Here is a 12,792-nt window from a genome sequence, read left to right as displayed (position 1 = left end):
GAATGAGAAGACGTGACTTCTCGTTCTGTTCTGAGTGGTGACAGCCGGCAGCCATGTTGGTCGTACTGGAGAGCTAATCAGTGCTCTCCAAGTACTGGATTACAGTATTTATATATCCTCTGCTCATTATATGGTGTGATGGGAAGAGCAAACAATGTTTTGCTAGAGCCATGAGTTATCGCATTTTTGTAGCACATTGTCATTAGACTCTCCGTTAAATCCAGATTCACCCGTGGCATTATTTATGCTTGAAGTCCCTGCCATAGATGCAACATTTGTGTTTTGCTTTGTAAGCCCTCATATAAACCTTCATATCTGGGCAGGCAAACCCCCTCTTTAATACTGGCTTGGCGTCTGTTCCAGAGGAATTGAGAGGAAATAAAAAGAAATGATGCTTAAACTGTCCCAGAGAAAAACTTACGAATACAACAATGGAACATATGAACAAAATGCAGTAGGCAGTGTCATCATCATGATGACTTTTATTTTGCTTTGTTGCTAGCGCATGAACACCCTCCAACCATATCATTATTTTTTTTTATTTCAAAATAAAATAGAAAAAAGTATAAGGGGAACACAACTTTAATAAAATTGTAATACAGAATGGGAAAAATAGTAGAGGAAACAGATTGCAAAGAAATGTGCAATTGGCTTCAAAATATAGAGAAAAGACAAAAGATGTATATCTATTTGAATTAGGATTATTGCGGAGGGTGATTAAATTGAACATTTCCATATAAAGTGAAAGAACAGTTAGCAAATTGAGGATTAAACGAATTATTAGAAAAGGAAGTAGAAGAGTAAGTAGTTAGGAAAGTAGAATTGGAAGGACGGGTAAAGTTACATGGTGGACAAATTGAAGGATGCTCAGCAGTAGGAGAAGGAGAACCATTATGATGACGATTTAGAGGTTTCCAAGAGGCACTTCTATGACCGGTGACTGACCGGTGACTGACATAATTTGGCATGCCTCCAAACCGGCACTGGCTAAAAGTAGGACAGATGTGTCCCGAACTGAAAGATTAGAGTAAATAGTTGGCAGTTTAGCACATTTGCAGATTGTGGGCATGAAAGTACCAAGAGTATGCTTCCCAAGAGGGTGGCTGGTTTAACAGGTATTTTCAGTAGCATACTCTTTTGATTTAAAACAACAAGCCACGACAAAGAAGCAAGTAGCATCAGGCGGTAGTTTGGAAATATAATACAAAAGAGATTTGACAGGACAGTCTGGGTCATTGGGGGCTTCATGCATTCGCCATCTCAGGTGGCGTTCAAACAAAGGGTGATGGTTTTTGCTGACTTTGTTGAGGGGCATAGTGGCATATTTTATTCCATTTTCGTCAGTTAAATCTGAAAGCCAGTACTAGGCAGCTGCCGTTGACCTTCTCGTCCATGTCAAACGAAGTGCAATTGTGTATCCAACCAGACTTTTGATGGGATTATTTGAATTGACAACAACAGACATTTGAAGGAGCGGCATGTCATTGGGGGAGATATGTGCTTTGTGAATAGATAAGTCTTTAATTTCACAGCAGAGACGTTTAATAACACTAATAAAAACCTTGTTGGCACTCATTATATGTTCATTGATCATAATGTTAATTTTACGAGAGAATAGAGGATTGTTCAAGTGACGATTGATTTCAGAGCGCAGAGAGATTAGTGTTTGTGGTAGATATTCTGCGCCGGATACAGAACTGACTTTGGCATAAGAATGTCATAAATTGTTGGCAAGTGTTGTAGGAGATTCATTTTCAAAAATTGAAGTGTAACCCTTTTGAATAAGCCAACTTTTAAAAGTATCATTAGCCCATTAAGTGGCAGGTTGTGTTTTAATTTCTTCTTTATTGATTTCACTTTCATCCAGTAGACAAGCTTCGAAATTAGCATTTAATTTAAGATTTACCTCCAGCACTTAGCTGGAGATAAATCAGTGCCACCCGCCTACAAACTTGTGTTTTGCCGGTGCAGTAAACATGCTGGAATTACCAGCAGTTTCACCAGCACTTTTCCTGCACCTGCAAAACTGTAATGAGGCCTCTATATTAAAAATGTTGTTGATTGCATTCCCTAGCAGACTTTATTAGCACAGCCAACAATTGATGTTGGGCCCCTTTTTTCTTGTTTTTATAATCAGTGCTTTATCTCAATTATTTATTATTTAATGGTCAAAACTGGACTTTGCCTTGATTTCCAAACTGAATGCTTCTTTAGCTCACTCACATTCATCACCAAAGCAGGTATTACAGACGTCCAAATAGAAATGAAGCACTACGAGACAAGGACATTCAGAGGAACTGTAGTTTCCTATTTGATAGCCAAACTATTGAACTCTGCACTGAAGGAAATTAGCTTATGGCCCTTAAGTAATGTGCATGCAATGGATGGGGTTGCAGAGTAACTCTGAGTCCAAATAACCGAACCAACTCTGGAAGATGGCAAAGATACTGTTTTATTAACAATTATCTAAAACAGGGAGTTACAATGGACATCAATGGACGTTCGCTCAGCCTTTCAATGATGTTCTCATCAAAACATCCTTATATGCAAGAAATACGTCAGAAGTGACGTCATATTATGTGGCAATTAATAGAAAAACTATCAAGGGTTGGTATTGGTTAAGGGAGACATCTAAATATACTTTCTATAGGAGCTAGGATTGTGGTTAGCTGTCCACTGTCAGGGGGACAACTTTTGCCTACCTCTAAAACATGTAATCTTCAAAACTATTAAGTACACAGTTTATCATTGGTCTTCAAACTATAAGGCCCTTCATTATACTGCTGTGCCATGTCTGGAACATTCGGTTCACTTAGCAGCACGTAAGCTCAGACCCAGTGCCAGGAGGTAGACTTGACTTTACCTACCCACCCAATTAGCCAAACATCTCTCATCATCCATGCCTTCTGCCATGAAGATTGTCTTTGAACTTGGATTTGCTAAGTATCGTTATATCTGGGAATATATGGGAGCGCAGGGACTCACTATCGTTGTTCTAGGACTCCAACCTCAACTCTATTTCCATCCTTGGCTCACGTGACAGGAGACCACGATTTGGTACATTTTGAAGCATTTAACTGTCTTAAATGAATAAAACTTTGCACACTTGGTGTTCTTTCTTAACATTTTAACAAGGGATGATTCATTCTTTGGGTGGCCAGTCAAAAATTCGAATGCCAAAAATGTCGAAAAAAAAATCTCGAAAAAAAAAGTCGAATTACTCTTTTTTTAATTATATATTTATTTTGGGGTCCAGGATTAAAAAAATGGTTCAAAAAAATAATAAAAAGGGGGGTTTGGGCGAAACCCCCATTTCGAATAAAAAACGGCATAAAAAAAAAATCGAGATTTTGACTTTCGAGATTTTGACTTTCGAGATTTTGACTTTCGACTTTTTGACTGTAAACCCATTCTTTGCACGTTCACTGCTTTCAAGGATAGATAACCAACCTTGGCTGCTTCAGTTTTGATACCAGGCCAGACAGCCTCGCCATGCGCTTCCACAATCTCAGCTTATTCTTGCTGCAACAAAATTCTCACCTTTTCTTTCCATGGGTCCTGGCTTACTAAATTCATGACACTGATGTCCAGCTCCTATACAATGGTGACTTCGCCTGCAGTCTATTCACTACATATAGCCAGCTTCTATAATGGCTTGATCTACTTTGCTTTTCAGCATCTGTACAGTTATTGAACAGTTGATTTTCTGCAGCACTTCGCACACGTGCAATCGTCTTCTTGCATGTGAAAGTTTACTTGATTCTTAACTTCGTCATCAGTTTCTGTAAGTTCCATGCATTCTCTTTAGCCAGTATTCTTTGTGGCGTCACACATGTCTCTTGTGACGTCACTAGTTTCTCTTTTTGCTCTTTTTTCATATACCTTCAGGGAGTTCCTCCCTCAGATTGTCATCTCTTCGGGAATACATTCAATAGGGTTGTCTGAGTGGGTACATTCTTTTGAATATTCGCTGCGGTTTTGGCACAGCTGCTGGTGTCAAACATAGGAGAACAAAATGGGGGCTCCAACCACATATACATTTCTTGGCATTACATTCCTTTTTAAGTGCCTGTTAAATTCTACTAACCATATGCATGCTTCAAAAGGTAAGCCAAGTATCCCTGAAGGAAATAGATTTTACAGGCAGAATCAATCCCAGCATAAATCAGAGAGCATTAATATTTAACTCAGATTGCTGCTTTATTATATTGGCAGTCATTTTTTGGGGATTTTGTTTTTTTGTCTCCTGTAAATATAGTGATCTAAGGCAGCAACACACATTTAGGTACAGTACAATACATCGCAGCCAGTTTCAAACTCGTTGGTGGGTTAGTACTGCCCATGTGCAGAAGATTACATCATAAAGAACAACAATCAAACAAAGGAGTATTCAAATGAAACTCGTGAATAAACAAACAAACTTATCAGTAGTCTAGCAGGGAATATAATCACCCTAAAAAATTATTTGTTCGGTACATGTTTCCTCAAATATTTCAAAAAGAAGGCATCCTGAAAGTTTGTATCTGAGTAGTATATATGCTGGTCTGCTGTTTTGTGGACTAGTTTAGTCACTAGGACTCACTAGATGGACGAGCTGTGGAAATGTGAAACGAATTTCTAACAGAGTACCAAAACCGTTGGTCTACGCCAGGGGGAGGAGCCCGCTTGAAGGTTCGTATGGACTGGGGTGCAAGCTCTAGGCTCTGTCCACAGTTTCCGCTTCTTGCTGGTGAGCCTTTATCTGGGCCTCTGGGTTTGTCTCTCTGGATGGGTGGGGCTGAGAGGGATAACACAGGAGAAAAAAAAGAAAGAGAAGAAAGACAAAAGGGAGAGGGAGTGAGACCAGAAACGTGTCTCTAATGTTAAAAAGAATGCTATATACAGTAAAAACTGCTGCCTGGCTCACGGCCATGGCAGTGGATACTTGAATGATCGCAAGGTTAAAATACAAAATCAGTCATGGTCTGATTTATTTAGCTGGAACTGGGCAGGGACTTACCTGTGGGGTGGGTCCTGGGTGGCACATCTGTGGCTTGGGATGTCCTTGAATGGAGATCTTCAAGGAGTGCAAGGCGGAGAACGGGTGCTTCTGAGGGGGGGACTAAGAAGCTTGTGTACTCCCAATCGGTGTGGTGTGCCAAAAACAGATGCAAAAAAAATGTATAAAAGACAAGGCGCAAGAAAAGTATTAAATCAGTGCAAAGATGGGTGCCAGAGTGATTTGGAAAGTACAAAATGCTTGGAAGGATAGCGTAGGGCTGGACCATACCTAAGTTTCAGGCTGCGTGGTGAAAGCCTGACTAGTGGTATGGTTGGAAGATGGAAGAAGTCCTCTAGTTCAAGTCTCATGGTCGTTGAGCCCTAAACATTGGTCTCATGGCTGCAGAGGAGAAAAAGCAAAGGGGATAGGAGCCCGTAGTGAGCCTTGAGGCAAAACAGAATGGCGTTGGGGAATTGGAGATAGAGCATCAGGCTTGCAGCTATTAGATTGCAAAATGCTTACCTCGATGTGAACCGTGCTGGATCCTGTAACTGAATTTGGGATGTCGCCGTATGGAGCTATTGCTGCGGCTTGGTGTCCGTGATTCCGGAAAAGAGCTGTGCCAAGCATTCAGCTGAGCGCATGCATGGGTAGTTAGTATTAAAATATCCACGCATGTGTTCTGGGTCAGCATCAAACTCATAGCTATGGCAACGCGGGGTTAGCCACTCGTAAGTTAAGAATTGCTGGTTGGTCTACAATGGTGCATTGACTAGCTGTTTGTAATACAGTGGTGTCTGGTTGATGGAACAGGAAGGAGCGAGCAAAATGATGCAGCGTTTTTTAAGTGGTGCAATTTGTGCCGCAATGCAGAGGTTTCCTAACAGGCTGGGCACTCAAAGGCAGCCAGGCCCTGATGAGATTAGGCAGCTCTTGAGGGAAACTGAAGTCAGGCCAGGAGGAGCTAATGCGGCTCTTGAGAGATAGTGAATGTGTCAAGAAAGCATGAAAAATGAACCAAATGTGCAAAGTGGAGTGACTGGTTCACCTGCAAAAGCCGGCTTGTGTGGTGGGCGAAAACCCAATTCTCGAACTTATGTAGTGGGTAATTGCCCATACCTGTGTGAGGATGGGGATAGATGTGACTCAACCTACATCAGTGTAAAATAAAGCCCATCAGTGTGGCCCCCAGAGTGGGGTCTAATACTTGTACTGGGTGTCCAGATAGGATTAAGGACATGGACGGATTGTAACAGCCGGTGGCAATAGGGGCACAGAGTGTAGAGAAGGATGGGTCATTATCTGTATGTGCCAACCAGCTAGAGCATCGCATGTCGTGTTGTTGTTGGGTTGGAAGTGGAGGACAAAGTAGTAACGGTGCGGTCCCATGAGAGGGCCTGGGTGGCAGGCTGGTGAGGGAGAGAGGGGTCCTGGCAGGCATCAGTGTGGATGATCAAGACAGCTCCCATTGGCGAGAACTGGGTCCAACTGAAGACAATTAGTCCCAAGTTACTGTTGCCTCGTTTAAGCCGTGTATTATTGTTTGAAGTTTGAAAATCCAGCATGCTTCTTTGTGTCTCAATGCATTCCTGATGTTGGCGTTGCTCTCTACTTTGTCAATTACCCACCAGGTGAGGTCATCTGGACCGTGCCGGAATTCGAGGAAATGAGATACTATTGGGGCATTGTGTGTCTTGCAGCGGATCCGTGAGCGATGTTCTCTGATCCTTTTGTTGACCGGTCTTTGGGTTTGGCCGATGTACCTTAGGTCACAGGGGCATTCCACTAGATAGATTACATTGCAAGTCTTGCAATTGGAAAAGTGTTTGAGCACCCAGTCTTTGTTGCCGATCTTGAAGGTTTTCATTTTCTTGGTTAATTTGCATGCGACTTATTGACCTCAGGGGTGGTAGCCTGATAACTCCATCAGGTTACAAAGTGTTGTTCGAGATGTTTTCTTAAGACGTGCATGGGTGAGGTGTTCCTTGAGGTTTCTGGCACGTTTGAGTGCTATCCTTGGGGGTGGTTCATCGGGGAGGCTTAGTTGTATTAGAGGCAATAATTTCTTAATGATCTGTTGTACCCTGGTGGTGTTGGGTCCAAATGTAGTGACACATGTTATTCTGTTGCTTTCAGTAGTCCTGTTTTTGGGAGTAAAGTCTCGTGGGGTACATAATGCTCTTTTGTTGGTATTTCTCACCAGTTTCTTTTGGTACCCCCTAGCTCGTGGTCTATCTTCTAGCTCAGCTATGTGTGCTTTGTATTGGCTAGTTTCTGTAAAGTTGCGGCGGAGCCTGAGAAATTGGCCATAGGGCAGATCATTCCATAGATTCCTGGGGTGGTCACTGTTGTAATGCAATAGGGTGTTGCGGTCTGTCTTTTTTCTAAATAGAGTACAGGAAAGCTTATCTTCCTTGGTCTCTATTTGGAGATCTAGAAAGTTGATGTTGTCCATGCTGTAGCTCATGGTGAATTTGATTTCCGTTGTTTGGAGATTCAGCCATTCATCGAAGTCATTCAGTAATACAGATTTGCTGTGCCATATGAAAATAATATCATCTATGTAGCAAACCCAGTTTGTGATATGGCTCAGGAATGGGTTGTGGGGTGACAGTGCATACTTTTCTTCAAATTCTGCCATGAAAATGACGGCGAGGCTGGAGGAAAAGGCAGCCCCCATGGCCATACCATTAGTTTGTATGAAGAAGTTCTCATTAACTGAAAAGTAGTTCTTAGTGAGGGCCAGTTCAAGCAGTTCGATGATGAAATTCACTGGGACTCGCTTTTCTGTCAGATGGTGGGTTAGATGGTTCCTTATACATTCCAAAGCCGCCTCTTGGAGGATGTTGGTGTAGAGAGCGGTGATGTCCATACTAACCAACAGATCTTTGGCTATGTCAAATGGAAGGTTGTCAAATCTGGAGATGGTGGACATTGTATCTTTCAGGTAGGTGCTTGTTTCTTGACTCAGTGGCTTGAGAACACCATTACAAATTCGCCCACGTTTAGATAATGTATCCCTGGAGTGGAACACACTAAGCCTTCATCAGTAAAGGAAATCGTCATATTTAGCTTCGTCGTTAAATCCCAGCCAGAAATGTTAACCTGTGTCTGCCTTTAATACAATAATGGAACAGACATATCACACTAGCCTATCAAGACTGGCAATTCATCAGTAAAAGGAACTCTACTTGTAGCTCCAGAGAAGCCCTGAGCATTCATGACATTTCCCGATAATAGATATTTTCCTTCTCGTATACATGAGCGAGTTGCCCCAGTATCTACTAAAAAAGAAAAAGATTTGCCTCCTATGGTGACATCAATCCTTGGTCCCTCTTGGGGGTTCGGTGTCAACGATAGTACTGAACACATGAAGTCACCCTGTGAGCTGTTCTATTGTCGGTATATACTTATCTCTGTACCTGTAAAAAGACTTTCTCCCATGCCAGTGACACCCCCTACTCTAGGTGTCAATAACTGGCCTTTGTTTGCACTCTGCTGTATCTGCATGGGTGCGTGCAGTGATTGCCCTTATGGTGGATTAAATGGTGCTTGCCATGGTTGCAAAGCCTTTTGAATTTGTGGCGCTTGTGCTTGATACACTGTCTGATCTTGGGCAAACCCATCCCTATTGTGTGAGCTATTTGCTGGAGGATAAGCTTCCCCCCTCTTGAGACTTGCCCATTTTGCACATACCCTTGGCTCCCACATGTTTGTGCGATGTGCCCTGTCATGCCACATGTCCAACATATAGTAGGTGCTCTTCTGACTAACCCCCTTTGATTAAAACCTCTTTGCACATTTTGGTTATCATTCTGCATATTCTGAAACCTGCTGTGGTTATTTTGAAAACCACCCTGATTATTCTGGAAACCACCTCTTCCTCTAAAACCCATTCCTCTGCCCCGTGGCATGAACCCATTCCTTCCTTGATTTGATTGACATTGATTATTCACCTGTGATGTACCCACTGCTTCCTGCATTCCAAGCCCTTCTCCGCTTGTCACTACCTCCGCTTCTATGGCGAACTTTGACAATGTCTTCTGCACTAACTTAGCCTCCTCAAGTTTCCTATCATCTTCCTTCTTATTTTTCTCTTGTAGCAAACGGCAATGATGAGCAATAGTGAACTGTATCTCTGCATTTGGCTTTGCTTCCATTCCCACTAGTTTCTTGAGCTGTCGCTGTACATGCTCTGGCAATCCCTGAAACAAAATGTGGTAAAATACTGGCACTGATTTCCCCCAAGTCTCCCTTGTTTCCAAAGTCCACTGTCCCTGAATACTTTGAATGTAAGCAAGCAGATCTTCGTCATCTTTCATTTTACGTGCCATAATTGCATCCATGTCTGAAGTATAAGGATATTGTACCCTGAGTGCTCTCCAAACATCTGCTCTGCAATTATTAAATGGCGCTCCGTCGTGAGCTGTGTTCTGTGCTGTGACAATTGAGTAACCTGCTCTTATCCAAATGTCATCGGCCCTTTCCCCATGAATGGCTGCTAGGAGACCCTTAATGTCCCCAATAGCTAGAGTATTTCCTCCTGTCATCTTTTCTTACTCATAAATCCATTTTCCCACACCCGCCGTTAAACTAGGGACTTTACATCTTAAATTATCCTTGTCCCTCTGGGGCCAAGGGATATACTGCGGTTCTGGCCCCTCCTTTCTCCAATAAGGGAAACTGCATGAACCCAAATCCGCAATCGGCCCCCATCGTCTTCCTATCCATAGTGGGAACAATGATTCCTGATTGCCTTCTACCTGGCAATGACCTCAACCTGTTCAGATATGGTGGCGATTCCCCCCTCTCACTATGCGATCATCCTTTAGTTCACTCTGGGTACACCATGGGGTCTGGTGTCCTATCTTTAGGTTGCTCTAGGTCCGACCATCTCAGTTCCTTGTCTGTCTGCAAACATCCCTTGGGACTGCGTGTACTTTCTTCATCCTCCCCACGGAAGGTTTCTCTATCTTCGTCTGACATATCCAGTCCCCAACTAGTATGGCTTTCATCTTTCTCATACCTATTTAAAATCAGCCTGTCTAAAGACAAAGCTCTTTGCTCAAAACTAAACGGGATTCCTTCTTTGCCTTATGACTGGGCAACTATAGATCAATCTCCTTTTCCTCTACTTCCCAATTCACCTTTTGTCCTCATCTCCTGATAAGCTTTATTGATCATATCTATGATGTTTCCTATCTCGAAATTCTCATCTAGGTTTATCCTAGATGGTCCTGGCATTGCTCCCTGTGACGGGAGAAACTCCTCTATGTCGCCCGATGATATTACTCGGTTCCATCAGCTCTTTCTAAATGCGATCAATATTGCATGCCCTCTGTCTGCTTTTTCGCTCCATTTCTTCATCTAATTCCATTAGTTTCTTTGCTTCCCATCTAACCCTTTCTTCTTCTTGTCTTTTCTCTTCCATTCATCTTTGCATTCTTTTATCCCGTAATCTCTGAGCTTCTTCCTCTTCTCTCTTCTTTTCTAATATGTCTTGTTCTTCGATTGCTCTCTGCCTGTTGTCATACTACCTTTGCTCCTCTGCCCTTTCTTCTTTTCTTAGCTGCTCCTCCTGATACATCTGCTCTCGTCTTCGTCTACTCTTTCTTTTATGCTCATCCTTACTTCCTCGATACTCTTCACATTGCGCTTGACCAGTATCTGTCCACCCACGCATTTGTTCTGGACGAGCGTAACCTCGTCAACTCTTTCTTTTTCTCCATTCCATCTCTTAATCTCCCGTTCTATATCTAGGGTCACAGTTGGTCGTTCACTTTTCTCCTGTTTGTCTTACAGGACTACAGGACCTTAAAGGTCTCCTGTTTTCCTTTAGCCTTTTCTGAGCTATCATCCCTGCTATAAGCCGCCTTTAATTTCCTTAATGGATACATTGCTTCCTCTTTTGTACTATCGCCATTTACTTCGGGCGAGATAAGGGGAACAGAAGGCTTAGCACCTGCCTTCCTACACTGATTAAACAACCAGTCCTCAATAGGCGGATCTTTTCTTTCCTCATGGTACATTTTCCAGAGCTATAAACTAGCTAGCCTTTTCTCCAATTTCTTTCCTGTGTACGCAGCATGCAAGTATGTGGTCATGTGTTGCAAAACTGCTTTTGACAGTGATCGCCCATGCGGCCATGACATGAACATTTTATCTGCTGTGCCCTTAACCCATTCCACATTGTACTGTTTGTGCTTGGGTGCGTGTTTTGGCAGTTGCTTACAAAGATGCATCAGTGGAGTAACATCCCCCATTGCGACAGGTCTCAATTGACTGTCAATACTTACCGTTGCTTGACACAAAATACGTTACAGAAAAATAACAAATATGAGCACGCACCACCCTCGCTTCCAAAGCCCCTACATCTCAGTTTACTACAATCTACCTGTTCAGTCGGCGCCGACAATGACTAAAAAGATAGATAACAACTTTTCCTGTTTAACCTCATAATTTTTACTTTTGTCATTCCTCAACACCTTTCTTAAAACTTGAAAATACACAAACAAAACAGACTAGTAGACTTCACATATATCTTGTCATGACATTGCTTTTCTCTCAGCCCCTAAAATACTCCAACTGGAGTTTGAATCATTTCCTCTCATAGACCTGTCTATGTGCCGCCTAAGTACCCCTTGCTTTTTGAAATGACTCCTTCTAAAAGGTCATTGAGCTTAGGACTCTGGGCTCTTTTTTGACGCTCCTCATCATATATTAACCAACCCCTGTTACCTTATACTTTTACCACAATCCCAATTCCCTTATTTTGTCTGCCCCCTCAATCTACTCACCATTCGCTATAAGCTCCTGATCCTCAGGATCGTCTCCTCTTCCAACCAGCCACCATCGCCTTCAGTCCGCTCAGCGCTTGTGGAATCCAGGAGGGATTTCCAGAAAGAGGGACCCGTCCCACCAGTATCATCTTTTCTTGCAACAGTTCTATGTCGGCCACTCTCCAAAGGAAGAATCGCGATCCTCCAGCTAAATGGTGGAAGTTGCCCGATGTTCCAAAATCCTAAAAGCCTACTCGGTCGATGGGTCTTTAACCATCCTCTCAAGCTACCAAGTGAGCCTGTAGGACCTTTAAGACGAGATAACATTATCTGAGATGGATGGGGATGCAGATCTTATTCATACATCAATAATCAGACCGACTCAGGAAGTTTGGCAAAATCACAGCTGTTTTATTAACAATGATCTAAAACAGGGAGTAAAATGGACGTCAATGGACGTTCGCTCAAATCTCTCAACGATTTACATGAAAAAACACAAGTTTATACTAACAATTTGTCATAAACTGCATCATACTACATGTCAAACTACGAAAACATACTAGGGAATGTGATAGGCTTAAAGGAAACATCTAAGTATACTTTCTATAGGGATGAGGATCGTGATTGGGTTTCTAAGGTCAGGTTGACAACTAAGCCCACCCCAAGTGCAAGTCATCTTCCATGTTAGACTAAGTAATGAGGTTCTATTGGCTTCTCAAACTATAGGGCTCCTTGCTACGTGACCCTCTACAATTGGTTGGCACGCTGAAATATTATACTCGCCAGCAGTACGCCAGCTGGTACCCCAGGTGCTGGGGGTTGGCCTAGTCATGCCTCCCCACCCAATTAGCCCAACATCCATCATTACTCCGGCGGTCTGCCATTCAATTAATGTGTTTGAACTCGGCCTTGCGAAGGCTCACTGTGCCTGAGAATAAAAGGGCGTGAAGGCATGGCCTTATCTTCTGGTCTCGGTGTAGCTCGCCCCAAAGTCTATTATCATCTGACCATGGGATGGGAGAGCCCACATTT

This window comes from Ambystoma mexicanum, chromosome 6q (genome assembly GCF_040938575.1).
Source record: "Ambystoma mexicanum isolate Mex_15411 chromosome 6q, UKY_AmexF1_1, whole genome shotgun sequence".
Taxonomy (NCBI): domain Eukaryota; kingdom Metazoa; phylum Chordata; class Amphibia; order Caudata; family Ambystomatidae; genus Ambystoma; species Ambystoma mexicanum.
The sequence above is the reverse complement of the archived record's forward strand: the minus strand, read 5'-3'. Positions refer to the sequence as shown.